The sequence below is a fragment of the Callithrix jacchus genome, chromosome 6 (assembly GCF_049354715.1).
Source record: "Callithrix jacchus isolate 240 chromosome 6, calJac240_pri, whole genome shotgun sequence".
Lineage (NCBI taxonomy): Eukaryota > Metazoa > Chordata > Mammalia > Primates > Cebidae > Callithrix > Callithrix jacchus.
This window is the reverse complement of record NC_133507.1, coordinates 154,053,335-154,068,726: the sequence shown is the minus strand read 5'-3', so window position 1 is coordinate 154,068,726 and position 15,392 is coordinate 154,053,335. Positions and strand designations below refer to the sequence as shown.

Below are 15,392 nucleotides of genomic sequence, written 5' to 3'. Positions count from 1 at the left end.
TTAAAATACTCTCCTATGCAAAAACCATAGAACTTTATCACCGTAAAACCCTAGTGGGAGTCGAGCAGTGGAAAAAAGCCTGAGTTCAGACTTTTACAACAATGACCAAACAATACCATGGTAATTTAAACTAAAGGAAAATGGACATTTAACTTGCCTCTGAGAGACCTGGGTTAACACCAAGAAAGGCTGTAGATTCAACCTAATGAGACTGGTCCCACTATAATCTATAAGAAACAGAATAAAACAGAAAATGTGGAAAATTTAATCAGCAGGGGCTAATGCAGAACAGCAAACAGTCAGAATTTGAAAATGGCACAGGTCAAAGATCTGTCAGAAGGGCAATCATGACCGGGCGCGGTGGCTCACGCCTGTAATCCCAGCACTTTGGGAGGCCGAAGCGGGTGGATCACGAGGTCAAGAGATCAAGACCATCCTGGTCAACATGGTGATACCCTGCCTCTATTAAAAATACAAAAAATTAGCTGGGCATGGTGGCGTGTGCCTGTAATGCCAGCTACTCAGGAGGCTGAGGCAGGAGAATTGCCTGAACCCAGGAGGCGGAGGTTGCGGTGAGCCGAGATTGCCCCATTGCACTTCAGCCTGGGTAACAAGAGCGAAACTCCGTCTCAAAAAAAAAAAAAAAAAGGGCAATAATGAAAGAGACAGTAGTAGTCTTTTACCCAAAAAGGTTGTCCCAGACAGCAATCACTATCAACAGTGTCATTTTCCAATGTGAAGGTCAACAAAGAGAATACACATATGGAGTATTCCAATGCAGAGTCATGAAAACAAATGAGCTGATATGACATCAAAGAGATTATAATTTGGAAATGTCATTTCAAAAACACAACAGAAAAACAAGAGGGAGAAAAGCAATTAGTTAAAACACTACCTCATCACTACCATCATTATGCCTCCCTTTTAGCCAAGGAGTTGCATGCACACAGTGACCTTGTAATTCTCATCTTCTCATGATTTTGAGGCAAACTTACTCCAAAATGTTTTTCACATATGCCTCTCAGCAGCAAAAGCATTTCAAAATCAAAATACTAAAATTCCTCAGCTGAACTAAAATGAAAGAGGACATTTGTGAAAGCTCAGTAAAAAGAATATAGAGATAAATTGGAAGGAAATCAGAAAATGTTTTTTACAAGAAAAATATGTCTATTAAGCATCCGATTAAGATAACTAGTCTGAAAGGTAAAAGTAGAGGAATAAAAAACCAAAAAGTTCTACACATGTTCAATGTTCTAAAGGATACGCACATGACTTACAGGAAGAGTCCCTGCGCTGGACAGCACAGTATTAACAGAAATTCTTTACTAACCAGATTAAGGATAATTTGAGTTACTACACTGATTCCACCTTTCTACCTGGTTATGTTCCTTAACTATGTGTCTAAATGTCAAAGGAAAATTTCTCATTTCCCTACATTTTCAAATATCCTGAAATTTCCAAATATCCCCCTTCTTAGAAGGCAACTGCTTTTGAAAAGTACTCTCAAGCAATTTATCATCAATCTCATTTTAAAATGTTTATTTTTGAGAAAGGTAATTCATTATAATTTCCTGAAATATTTGAGCATCTTAAATTTTTCCAAATACCAGTGGAGAAGGGAATTACATAGGGGATGGGGGTTGGCGAGGCCGCTGGCCCAAATCTCCAGAATCTGATTTCCCTTTCTAAGAATCATAAGAAATAAGGAAAAATAATTCAGGATAGCAAATAATCCATCTCATCTTAGTACTACAGAGGCAAGTACACACATCTCCTTACTAGTCTCTGTCTCGCCCTTGCCTCTTAGCCTAGGCCACCCTCCATGCTTTTCCCAGTCTACTCCTGAGTCGCTCCCAGCCAAGTTTTTGGGTCCGCGTCTTTGCTCTTACTGCTCCCTAGCAGCTTGCTGGAGGACTCTTCCCCCTGTAGAGCTAAAGAAACAGCATCTTCACCTCTGCGGGGTTTTGCTACAATGTTAACTGTTCCATGAGGCCTTCTCAGGGCACTTAAAATGAACCCCTCCCCAAATCGTATTGCCCTATCTCCCTGACTCATTTTTTCTTTCACCTCACTTAACACTACACCATGTATTTTACCTATTTATCTGTCTAGAAATGAATTCCATACAGACAGGAATTACTTGGTCTGTTTTGCTCCCAGCACATAACGGTGTAGTCAATGCTCAATAGGGTATCTGTCAAATAAATGAATGCATGAATGAATAAATGAATGAACGAAAGCACATGGTCCCTTCTTCCTCCCCAAGACTCCCAAATGCTTTGTCAGGTATCAAAAAGGAATGAAGCCTTCTCCTTTCTAGTGAATCACTACCATCACCAGTGTATTCCTTGATGTTAAATTTCAAAAGAAAGATCATGTGACGTTTTTCCAGTTACGTGCCACTTTTAAATACTTGTCTAGTGTCCTCTTCTGATGTCAACATCTGATATAAAAGAGAAGTACACATTCCAGTTTGAGCACGCCAAACACTGCTATACCAACTAGTAAAACGCGTAAAACCATCCATGAATGACAGCAAGCATTTGTGTTCTAGGCAAAACGGACAAAGTCTGTTAAGGTCAAATCTACAAATATTAGAAGGATCAAACTTAATGTACAGAAAGAAGGAAAAAAATTTTTTCTAATCTAGGAGGTCATTTGATTCTAAAAAGGAAATACTATATAAGGAAAGAATATCTTCCCCAAACACAACACTGGGACTCAAAACTGCCTTAATTCAAGGCACTAGATAGGAAGTTGTTCACAGGTTCTGGCCCCCTACTGAATTTCTTGAAAGTTAAACTGGAATACTTACCTTTCTTACAGAGAGACTACATGTGTTTAAGTGCTCTGACTTGCAGGAAAACGAAAACAAAATAAAAAACACAGCACTAGGTAACTAACTGCAAAGCAACGTTATTGCTTCTCAAACACGGTCATACACTCCGCTTCTTTCATGACCCCATTCCCTGTTCGCTGGATTTATGTTTCAGTCGCAAAACAAGTATTTAGAGTGGTTTTGGAAACTGCTGACACTTAAGGCTAATGCCTATTTCAACCTGTTGTGAACATCTGGGTCCCCAAAGCTGCCCTGGGCTCTACTTTCCTAGCCACAGTCCCAAGGTTCCGATCATGGTGGCTCCACCTCGCCTCAGGCCTGGTCCAGACCCAGTACTCTCGCCAACGAAGGAGTTGCCTCCGTCCAGATGCTCCGCGGGGAAGGCAGAAGCGCACCTCCCAGGGGCCAGGTGTGGACAACGGAGCCGGCAGGAGCAGCTGTCTGATCGCAGCAGCTGTTACCGGGGCACCCCGAGGCTGAGCGGGTGACTGGCCCGCAGAAGTAGGCAGAGGAAGGCAAGCCCTCGGGCTCCGAACAAGCCGGCCTGACTGCCCCACCACCCTCCTGCCTTGTTCTGCTGCCCTAGCAATGCCAAGAGGCCCTGGCCGAGGGGCTCCTCGGCTCCCCGCGGCCGTGACGCGCCAGGGCCCTCAGCGCCCCTCGCCCAGGAGGAGGCTCCCTCCGGCCCCGCACCTGACCTGTCCCTTCGCCTGACGGCCCAAGCCGGCCGGAGCGGCCTGTGGGTGTCCATGCGGCCGAGCCGGCTCGGGTAGGATCGACGGGGACGCAAGCCCGGGTCAGAGGCACGGGCGGCCCAGGACGCCGCGGCGGGGCCGGGGCGCGGGGCAGAGCCGGGCAGGGGAGCTACACGGAATGGCTGGTTACCTGCGGTCCGGGACAGGGAGTCTCAGAACCCAAGTCAGTCCTCAGCCTCAACAACACAAGATGGCCGACACGTCGCCACGCGCATCACGTGACCGCGCGTTCGCTCGGCCACGCCTCTTGCCCCGCCCCCGCCCCTTCCCGCTTCCCTCCCCACTCTCCAGTCTCCCACGACATCCTTCCTTTCCGTAGCCACCGGCCCCTCTGCCCAGACACGCCCCTGCCAGAGACCCGGATGAAAGCCTGGAAGAGGGCGGGGCCGTGGCAGTGCGCAGGCGCCCGCTGACCCCTCGACTGCTGCTAGGTACCTGCCCTTGAGTTGAGAGGACCTGGTGTCCAGAGTTGGGCCCAGACCAGCCACCCTGTGACTCACTGTTCTGTACTCCCAATCCAGAGCCCGTTTGCAGTTCAAAAGCCTCTGCATCCCTTACGGGCCGGTTTTTCAAATTAGAACTTTTCCACACTTTTAGTCCAGCATTTTCCTGTCCAGTTGCCATCCTAGAGCGAATGGAAAAGCCGCAAAAGCTGACATTCAAAGCAGTTTCTCTACTTGTTGATAGTTCTGCAGAGTGTTGCACTGGGACAGCTAGGAAAGACTCTAGAGCTGCAACTCCTTCCTAGGACATCCGGGGCTATAACTCTTTACCTAGAGATGAACTATTCTGGAATTGACAGATAAAATACAAGACACCCAGCAATATTTGGGGCAAACACTAAAAAAAACTGGTCGTTGTTTTTCTGAAATTCAAATTTAACTGGGCGTCCTGTGTTTGCTAAATCTAGCAACTCTATCCTTAGGCATCCCATTCTTGCCTGTGTCTTCAACTTCTTCCTTCCTACAGGAGCCTTTCTGTCAGCTTTAAAGTGTCTCCCATCTTAAAATGGAATGTTAAAAATTCCAGTTCTGGCAGGGCGCAGTGGCTCATGCATGTTATCCCGAGACTTTGAGAGACTGAGGCGGGCAGATCACCAGGTCAGGATATCGAGACCATCTTAGCCAACATGGTGGAACCCCCGCCTCTACTAAAAATCCCAGAAAGGGCATGGTGACCCGTCCCTGTAATCCCAGCTACTTGGGAGGCTGAGGCAGGAGAATCACTTGACCTAGGGAGTCGGAGGTTACAGTGAGCTGAGATCGCACCAATGCACTCCAGTCTGGCAACAAAGCAAGACTATGTCTCAAAAAAAAAACCCTCCAATTCTCCCTCCAGCTACCTCTTGTGACCCTGTTCCCTTTCACAGCCAAGCTGCACCAAAGAATTGTTTATATGCACTTTCTCCATTGCCACATCTGACATGCAATCATCAACCACTCCAAGGTGGCTTCTGTCTTTTCCTATCTGCCTATTGCTTACCCTGAAAACACCCCATCTTACAGGTTGGTAACAATGTTGATAATATTGAGTCTTTCAGTCCTCAGCTTGACTTCCCGTTTCCCTGTCTTCAATACAATTGACCACTTGCTACATTCTGAAACACTTTCTTCCCTTACTTATACCCTTACTGCTCAAAGTGGTACAGTAACATCAACATCTCATGGAGACTTGCTAGAAATAAAGAAACTCAAGGAAGCCCTTCACAATCCCATTCTGCAGAGTTCTACCCCCATAGCTTGAGAAAACATAGAGAGATCCCATCTCTACAAAAAATAAAATAAAAAATAATTAACCGGCGCGGGGACAGAGGCTTACGCCTGTAATCCCAGCACTTTGGGAGGCCGAGGCAGGCAGATCACAAGGTCAAGAGATCGAGACCATCCTGGCTAACATAGTGAAACCCATCTCTACTAAAATGCAAAAGTTAGCTGGGCATGGTGGCACATGCCTGTAGTCCCAGCTATTCGGGAGGCCGAGGCAGGAGAATTGCTTGAACCCAGGAGGTGGAGGTGGCAGTGAGCCAAGATCGCACCACTGCACTCCAGCCCAGCGCCTGGTGAAAGAGCAAGACTCTTTCTCAAAAAAACAATAATAATAATTAGCCAGGTGTGGTGGCATGCATCTGTAGTCCCAGCTACTTGGGAGGCTAAAGATCACCAGCACAGGAATACAAGGCCACAGTGAGCTCTGATCATGCCACTGTGCTCCAGCCTGGGCAAAAGAGCAAGACCCTGTCTCTAAAACAAAAATCAGAAAGAACTCTGCTCCCATCATCCACATTGTTCTCCTCTCCTTGATCTTCCCCGTGAACTAAGTGCTCCAGAGAGGCCGATGTTAGAAGATTTGTAAACATGACATTATGTTTTAGCCTTTGCATGTGCTGTTTCATCCTGTTGCAATGCCATTCCCAACATTTACCCCACTTCTCCCCAACCTGCAACTCCTGCCAATCCATGTGTTACTGCCTCTGTGCCTCCATTAGACCAAAGAATTTACCCCTTGTCTTGTTTTTTGTTTGTTTGTTTAAGACGGGGTTTCACCATGTTGGCCAGGCTGATCTCGAACTCCTGACCTCAAGTGATCCACCCGCCTTGGCCTCTCAAAGTGCTGGGATTACAGGCGTGAGCCACTGCACCTGGCCTGAGCTGTTATTTTCAAGGAAAAAAGTAATACTGATACTTGTGATGTGCCAACCACCTCATTAAATGCTTTTTTTGCACTGTCTCTTGTGATCCTGGTAACAGCACTATGGAGCAATGCAACCAGGCTTCTCAGAGAAGTGCTTACCTTCTCCAAATCTCAACCAGGATTTTCAAGCCCAGACTGGCTGCTTGCAAAGCCCGTGTCCCTAACCAACTTGTCATGCCACCTCTCAGATGCTATCCCACCTGTACATTACCTATACATATACTTTTTTTTTAAGATGGGATTTCACCATGATCGCCAGGCTGGTCTTGAACTCCTGACCTCAGCTGATCCACCCACCTCAGCCTCCCAAAGTGCTAGGATTACAGGCATGAGCCACCACACCCAGCCACCTATACATATACTTTTGAAGATACAATTTGCACACAGTAAAATTTACCATCTTTAGTGCACAGTTCTGCAACTTGACACACATACATACAGGTGGCCAGGCACAATGGCTCATATCTATAATCCCAGCCCTTTGGGAGGCTGAGGCAGTCAGATCACCTGAGTTCAGGAGTTCAAGACCAGCCTGGCCAACATGGCGAAACTCTGTCTCTACTAAAATTACAAAACAAATTAGCTAGGCATGGTAGCACAGACCTATAGTCCCAGCTACTTGGAAGGCTGAGGTGGGAGGATCACTTGAGCCTGGGAGGCAAAGGTTGCAGTGAACTGAGATTGTGTGCCACTGCACTCCAGCCTGGGTGACAGAGACCCTGCCCCCTCCCTCCCAAAAAAAGCTGAAAAAAAAATTATTTATTTTTTATTTTTTTTAAAGATGGGGTTTCACCATGTTGGTCAGGCTGGTCTTGAACTCCCGACCTCAGGTGATCCGCCCGCCTTGGCCTCCAAAGTGCTTGGATTACAGGCGTGAGCCACTATGCCCGGCCCAATCCCTGCCTTTTAACCATTGTGCACACTGCATTATTCCACTCAGCAAACTCTGCAGATGCTATTCCCTGACACACAGTTAATGTTCAACAAATACCAATAAAATCCAATTGATTCTTGATTATCTACTAAGCGTGCTTTCCTTTTCTCCTCTGTCTTTCCAGTGTTTCACTAAATAGTGGTATTTAAAGTACCACCATGCTTTTGTCAGGAATAATGAAGTTTCAGCTATAGTACACCATTGATAGAGAAATTGAGATGATAGATCATTTGAGAATGGGAGGAGGGTAAGGAGTTTAATCCAAAATAAATTTAATTTGTCATGAGTACATAGCTGGGCGTGATGCTACACACCTGTAATCCCAGCTACTTAGGGGCTGAGGCGTGAGAATTGCTTGAACCTAGGAGGCAGAGGTTGCAGTGAGCCAAGATCGTGCCACTGTACTCCAGCCTGGGCAACAGAGCAAGACTGTCTCTAAATAAATAAATAAATAAATAAAAATGTTTTAAAATTAGCGGGATGTGGTGGCACACAGCTGTAGTTTCAGCTACTTGGGAGGCTGAGGTGGAAGGATCTTTTGAGTTCAGGAGTTTGGTGCTACAGTGAGCTATGATTATGCCACTGTACTCCAGCCTAGGTGGAAAAAAAAAAAAAAAATTGTACCAGAGAACTGAACAAACAAGAAAGGTTGTGCAGACAATGGCTATGCAAATAAACCCATTTTTATGTTTGAAAAACTTTGTTATTATTAAAGTTATTATAAAATTGTTATTATAAAATTGCGTATTGGGCCGGGCGCGGTGGGCTCACGCCTGTAATCCCAGCACTTTGGGAGGCCGAGGCGGGTGGATCACGAGGTCAGGAGATCAAAACCATCCTGGTCAACATGGTGAAACCCCGTCTCTGCTAAAAATACAAAAAATTAGCTGGGCGTGGTGGCGCATGCCTGTAATCCCAGCTACTCAGGAGGCTGAGGCGGGAGAATTGCCTGACCCAGGAGGTGGAGGTTGCGGTGAGCCAAGATCACGCCATTGCACTCCAGCCTGGGTAACAAGAGCAAAACTCCATCTAAAAAAAAAAAAAAAATTGCATATTTAAATTATTTTCTCATTTCCAACCTATGAATGTACAAGACATTAAATCATTTATTAAAAAAGAAACCTTGGAATACAATAAATGTATCCTTTCACCTAATATCCCATGATATATCCCAAAATGTTATTCATTTTTTTCTGAATATTTTGCATCTTTAGGGTTTCATATTTCTTCTGTCCCAGAGGATTCCCACATGAATGTTCAACTGCTCTTGTTTTCTTTGTGGTCAGAGATTCCCCTCTCTTTATTTTTAATTTAATTTTTTTTTTTATTTTTTTGAGATAGAGTCTCACTCTGTTGCCCAGGCTGAAGTGCAGTGGCATGATCTTAGCTCACTGCACCCTTTGCCTCCAGGGTTCAAGCAATTCTCCTACCTCAGCTGCCCTAGTAGCTGAGATTAGAGGCATGTGCCACCACACCTGGCTAATTTTTGTATTTTTAGTAGAGTGTTGGCCAGGCTGGTCTCGAACTCCTGACTACTGACTCCTCGAACTCCTGACTCAGGTGATCCACCTACCTCGGCTTCCCAAAGTGTTGGGGTTACAGGCGTAAGCCCTCATGCTCGGCCCCTCTCTTTTTTTTAACTTTTATTAACAATTCTGCTGGTGGTGGTGGCAGTAGTAAGCGTCACTGTAGTACTAAAGCAATGTATGTTTATGGCTTTATAATTTTTAGAGTTCAAAAACATATAAAGGAAAAAATTTAAGTTTCCCCTCCACTGCAAGACCTGTCTAGGACCCTCAGGTTCTCCTTCCATTATTTTTTTGTGGTCTCCCCCAAAATGTTGCATGCACACATGAACATGTATGGCACTTTCCTTCATTCTCAGCACCACTAAATGCTGGAGATTCAGTGGTTGCCCCCAAATCCACCTGATCAGCAACCTCATGAAGCTTACAGTCTACTCGGGCAGAGACATAATGATATGGTTTGGCTCCATGCCCCACCCAAATCTTATGTCAAATTGTAATGCCTAATATTGGAGGAGGAGCCTGGTGGGAGGTGACTGAATCATGGGGGCAGACTTCTGCCTTGCTCTTCTCATGGCAGAGTCCTCAGGAGGCCTGGTGTTTGAAAGTGTGTAGCTTCCCACTTTGTGTTTGGCTGCCCCTTCACCTTCTGCCATGATTGTAAGTTTCCTGAGGCCTGTCCCAGCCATGATTCCTGAAGAGCCTGTGGAATCATGAGTCAATTAAACCTCTTTTCTTTATAACTTGCCCAGCCTCTTCTTGATAGCAATGTAAGAATGAACTAATACACATTTACGCCTCCCAACTGAAACAAAACAGAACACCTGAGCATTTCTATGCATGCTGTTGTGCTCTTGGCCTGCTTCCAAGAAACAAGATATCTTGGTGGAATCCATGTTTTTTCAGTGGCTGCCACGCTTATGTGGATGTACCTGACATATTGAACCGATCCCCTGCTGATAGATATGCTGATTGTTTCCAGTATTTTTGCTATTGCAAACAACACTGTGATGAGTATTCCCTTAATACATCCTTGTTCTTTTTTTTTCTCCCCCCTCTACCACCTTGTTCATTTTTATACTTACCTATAGGATACATTCCTGGGCCAAAGCTCGTGAGTATGTCTGCAGTAGGCACCTGCTGTACTTTATGATGGGTCTGCTGAGCTGAAATACTGAATTACTTTCAGTTGAAATACTGAAATACTTCTCCATGTTTGTGGAAAATGAGAATCTTGGTGGCTGGCGAAACTTGCCTCCGCTTACAGAAGACAAAAAGCCTAGATACTCCCCTGTCCCACCCCTGACATGTGGGCATGTGACTAGGCTCAGCCGCAGACTCTGATGTGGAGGAAATGACCTGAAGAAGCAGGACACCACAGCATGCTTGTCAGCCAGGGCAGCGGCTGGTTCCCATGGTGTGCTTTTGGCTGCTGTCCCAACCGCCTGGCCTTCTGCCTGCTTCCTTAGCCTGGCCCCCCAGCCCTGCTAGTGATTCTGGGGACTCCTCTGTATCTTTTCAATCAATTCCTTTTCTGCTTAAATCAGTCTGGCTTAGAGTCTGTTATTTGCAATTAAGAACTCTGATTCCAACATAGCTAGCCTCCATGATGACTCCTAATGATTTTTGCCAATAGGGCTGACCTATGTGACTACTGGGATAGCAGAGTGATTTAGGAAGCTAGGTCTTAAAAGGCTTGCCCTTTACCTTCTCGTATCACTTGCTCTGGGGGAAGCCAACTGCCAAGTTGTGAGGACACTCAAGCAGCCTCACGGAGAGGTTCACATGGCAGGCAACCGAGGCCTCCTGCCAATAGCCAGCATCAATCACAGGAGTAAGTCATGTTGGAAGCAGGTCCCTCAGTCTCAGTCAAGCCTTCAGATGACTGCAGCCACAGCTGATATTTGGACTGCAGCCTCATGAAAGACCCTGAGCCCAAACCAACTACCCAGCCAAACTGCTTCTAAATTCCTGGCCTTCGGAAACTGTGTGAGATAATAAATATGAATCATTGTTTTAAGCCCTAAGTCATGGAGTGATTTGTTAACATAAAAATAAATAACTGCCTTCCGCGCTACCTGCCAATGGCTCCAAACGGCGTTGTTCTGGATTCCCGTCGTAACTTAAAGGGAAACTTTCACGATGTCCGGAGCCCTTATGTCCTGCAAATGGAGGAGGAGGATGTCCTCAAGTTCCTGGCAGCAAGAACCCATTTAGGTGGCACCAGCCTTGACTTCCAGATGGAGCAGTATATCTATAAAAGGAAAAGCAATGGCATCTACACCATAAATCTGAAGAGGACCTGGGAGAAGCTTCTCTTGGCAGCTCGGGCCATTGCTGCCATTGAAAACCCTCCTGATGTCAGTGTTATATCCTCCAGGAATACTGGCCAGAGGGCCATGCTGAAGTTTGCTGCTGCCACTGGAGCCACTCCAATTGCTGGCCGCTTTACTCCTGGAACCTTCACCAACCAGATCCAGGCAGCCTTCCGGGAGCCACGGCTGCTTGTGGTTACTGACCCAAGGGCTGACCACCAGCCTCTCATGGAGGCGTCTTATGTTAACCTACCTACCATTGCTCTGGGTAACACAGATTCTCCTCTGTGCTATGTGGACATTGCCATCCCATGCAACAACAAGGGAGCTCACTCAGTGGGTTTGATGTGGTGGATAATGGCTTGGGAAGTTTTGCGCATGCGTGGCACCATTTCCCGTGAACACCCGTGGGAGGTCATGCCTGATCTCTACTTCTACAGAGATCCTGAAGATATTGAAAAAGAAGAGCAGGCTGCTGCTGAAAAGGCTGTGACCAAGGAGGAATTTCAGGGCGAATGGACTGCTCCAGCTCCTGAGTTCACTGCTACTCAGCCTGAGGTTGCCGACTGGTCTGAAGGCGGGCAGGTGCCCTCTGTGCCTATCCAGCAGTTCCCTACTGAAGACTGGAGTGCCCAGCCTGCCACGGAAGACTGGTCTGCAGCTCCCACTGCTCAGGCCACGGAATGGGTAGGAGCAACCACTGAATGGCCTTCAGCTGTTCTTGTGTGGGCTCTTAAACGACATATATGATTCATGGAAAATAAACATCGAATTTCTAAAATAAATAAATAAATAACAGAGATATATAATTTTTAATTTTAACAGTCTACCAAATTGCCCTTCAAAAAGGCAACAGCTAGCCAAGCATGGTGACCTGTGCCTATGGTTCCAGCTAGTCGGAAGGCCGTGTGGAGGATCGCTTGAGCCCAGGAATTTGAGGTTGCAGTGAGCTATGATAACTTCGCTGCACTCCAGTCTGAGTAACGGAGCAAGACTCTGTTGCTACAAAAATAAAAATAAATTAAAAACCAACAAGGCACAAAAAAATAGAGGCCGGGTGCACTGGCTCACACCTGTAATCCCAGCACTTTGGGAGGTCAATTGTTGAGCTGAGGGATTCAAGACCAGGCTGGCCAACATGATGAAACCCCGTCTCTACCAAAAATATAAAAAGTGGCTGGGCATGGTGGCATGCACCTGTAGTTCCAGCTATTCAGGAGGCTGAGGCATGAGAATCACTTGAGCCTGAGAGGCAAAGGTCACAGTGAGCTGAGATTGAACCACTGCACTCCAACCAGGGCAGCAAAGCAAGACCCTGTCCCCTACCCCCCCACCCCCCGCCAAAAATACTACTAATAAGATGACAACAGTAATGTACATGCTCAATATCCCGTGGCAGAATGCCAAAAGCCACTGGTTTCAGAAAGGAGTGGAGGAAAACAAGGAACTGCCGCCTGCTGAGGTCTCATCCTTAGCGCCTCCCTAAGTTATAAAATTTTGCTTTGTCACCCAGGCTGGAGTGTGGTGGTATGATCTCAGCTCACTGCAGTCTTGACTTCCCAGGCTCAAGCCATCCTCCTGCCTCAGCCTCCCTTATAGCTGGGACTACCAGTGCCCGCCACCATGCCCAGCTAATTTTTTTGTAGAAATGGTGTTTTACTGTGTTGGCCAGGCTGGTCTTGAACTCATGGGCTCAAGCAATCCTCCCGCCTTGGCCTCCCAAAGTGCTGGGATTACAGGCATGAAACACCATACCCAGCCCTTTTAAATTACAGAATTCTGAATTAGCCCCCGAGAGCCCCACTGCCATTGCAGGACCCAGAGGACAGCCATGGAACCATCATTCTTGTATGGTACAGTCAGTCCAAGTGGGCAGGAATGTGCCAGCATTTGGCCTAGTGGACAGGCAGAGTCAGCAAGGAGAAATCTGAGCAATGACAAAGCCACAGGTGTCAGGCAACATGATTAGGCTGAAAGCTCAGGAACTGGCAGCCACCAGGCGCACACAGGTGAGCTGGCAGGCAGGCAGAAGTTTCCCTGTGTGGGTTCAGAAAGGGGTCTCAAAATAACAGAGAACCTGAGTATGTGGGCATCTGTACTTGTGTCCAAGACAGCAACCAGGACTGAGCACTTCTGGGCTACCCTGGCCGGAGACCCTTGGACCTGACTGTAGAGACTCAGGGCTCTAGAGTAGACAGACTTGCAGTAGTGGAGGAAGGAGGGGAGAGAAGGGGGGGACCCATGTGTCCTGAGCACTAAATATATCCCAGGCATGGAATCTGCCAGGTAGGTAATCATTGTGCCCTTTTTTTTTTTTGAGACAGCGTCTTGCTCTGTCACCAGGTGCTATGCTGGAGTGCAGTGGCACGATCTTGGCTCACTGCAACCTCTGCCTCTTGGGTTCAAGCAATTCTCCTGCCTCAGCCTCCCGAGTAGCTGGGATTACAGGCACGCACCACCACGCCCAGCTAATTTTTGTATTTTAGTAGAGACGAGGTTTCACTATGTTGGCCAGGCAGGTCTTGTTATCTTGATCTTGTGATCCACCCGCCTTGGCCTCCCAAAGTGCTGAGATTACCGGTGTGAGCCACCAGGTCGGGTCCATCGTGCCCATTTTACAGGTGAGGAAACAGAGGTTCAGTGAGGTTCAGTTACTTGCCTAGTATTGGAGGCCAAATCCCATTACGTCACAGAGCCTCCAGGGCCGAGGCAAGACTAATTGGTGTGTTGCTTTTCCCGTTGTTCAGTCAAAGGAGGGCCCTGGTGAGTGGCCTCATCTCTCTCCCAGTGAGAAAGATATTCCCATAAGCTCTGCTGTCTCCACTTTCAGAGCTGGCCTCTGAGGCTATCACGGTGGAGTACTCAGAAGATCTCTGGTATCAGTGGTGACGATCCTGCCTTGCCCATCTGTCTGCTGTAACACACCTGGCATGTCCTTGTGAAACCAACATTCAAGGGTTGCCTGCTACATACCGGGCAGCATGCTGGGCCTATAGCAATAGGCAAGACTCACTTCCTGCCCTGCGAAGAGTTCACAGTCCAAATGGGGAGGCCAAGCAGTAAGGAGAGGGCTACTGCCTAAAGCTGTCAGGATTACAGTAGAGAAACTCGGGGAAATGGCAACCCTGAAAAAGGACACCTCACCTGGCCTGGGAGCGTCAGGGGAGCTTCCTGAAGATAACCTCTGAGCTGAGTCATCAACAATGAGAAGTAGCCTGCCCATGGAAGGGCGGAAGGGAGTACCAGGTGGAGGAAACCACGTATGCAAAAGCTTAGAAGTGTGGAATTTTCCAGGAACAGTTAGGCATTGCATATACCAGGAGTGTACAGCTTGGAAGGAGACAGGGCAGGGACAAGGGGCAAGAGATGGAGTGGGAGAGACGAGTTGGGGACAGATCCTGAAAGAGGGGAATCAAAAATTGAAGGAGAGAAGTTGGGAGCAAGTCTGCATGTTCTAAGGATTACTCCAGCTGCAAAGTGGACAATCAGGGTATAAAAGGGCACAGAAACCCATTATGAGTCCACGGTAGAGACTCAGGAAGGAACCTATGAAGGTCTGAGCTGTGACCATGGCATTGGAGATGCAGGATGGGAGGGACAAGGGAGCAGTCTCTGGGGGACTTTGTGGCCAAGAGGGAGGAGCAACATCCTCTCCCTGGCCTTCGAAGTGACATGGCCCAATATGTCCTATTTTGTCTAAAGTCCTTTTGCGTTGGATTTTCTATCGGTTGCAATAAAAAAATTTATTTATTTATTATTTATTTTTATTTTTTGAGACAGTGTCTCACTCTGTCACCCAGGCTGGAGTGCAGTGGTATGATCTCAGCTCACTGCAACCCCCACCTCCTGGGTTCAAGGCATTTTCCTGCCTCCACCTCTCGAGTTGCTGGGACTACAGGCACACACCACCATGCCCGGCTACTTTTTTTTTTGTATTTTTAGCAGAAAATCTCCTTCAATTTTTGATTCCCCTCTTCAATTTTTGATTCCCCTCTTTCAGGGGTTTTTCCATGTTGGCAAGGCTGGTCTCAAACTCCTGACCTCAAGTGATCCACCCACATGGGCCTCCCAAAGTGCTGGGATTGCAGGTGTGAGTCACTGTGCCCGACCGTATTTATTTTTATCTTCACAATTTGTGACAAGCAGTCAAGTGCTTTTGCTCTTACATGGACCCACTTGTCCAAAATGGCAAACAGATGCTTCAAGTAATGACATTGTTATCTCCATTATCTTCCTTCTTTTTAAATTAATAAACTTTTTTCTTCATCTCCTTCACCATTAGACTTTATTTATTTGTTTATTTATTTATTTTTTTTGTGGAGATGGAGTGTC

At 46.9% G+C, this 15,392-nt stretch overlaps 1 protein-coding gene and 1 pseudogene across 5 annotated transcripts in view; one reads left to right on the top strand and one right to left on the bottom strand.

The window, feature by feature from the left end:
* GIGYF2 (GRB10 interacting GYF protein 2) overlaps positions 1-3,786 on the bottom strand; it is a 167,262-nt gene extending 163,476 nt beyond the window's left edge. For 4 of the 5 annotated variants that reach the window (XR_013519161.1, XM_002749903.7, XM_054258052.2 and 1 more), the window contains exon 1: positions 3,725-3,786. The gene's annotated coding sequence lies outside the window, so the exon portion shown is untranslated. Of the gene's footprint in view, positions 1-157; positions 228-3,724 lie in introns of all 5 variants that reach the window. The other variant, XM_008999715.6, reaches the window with a different exon arrangement.
* Positions 3,787-10,837: 7,051 nt separating this feature from the next.
* On the top strand, positions 10,838-11,810 carry LOC108592092 (small ribosomal subunit protein uS2 pseudogene; annotated as a pseudogene).
* The last annotated feature ends 3,582 nt before the right edge of the window (positions 11,811-15,392 follow it).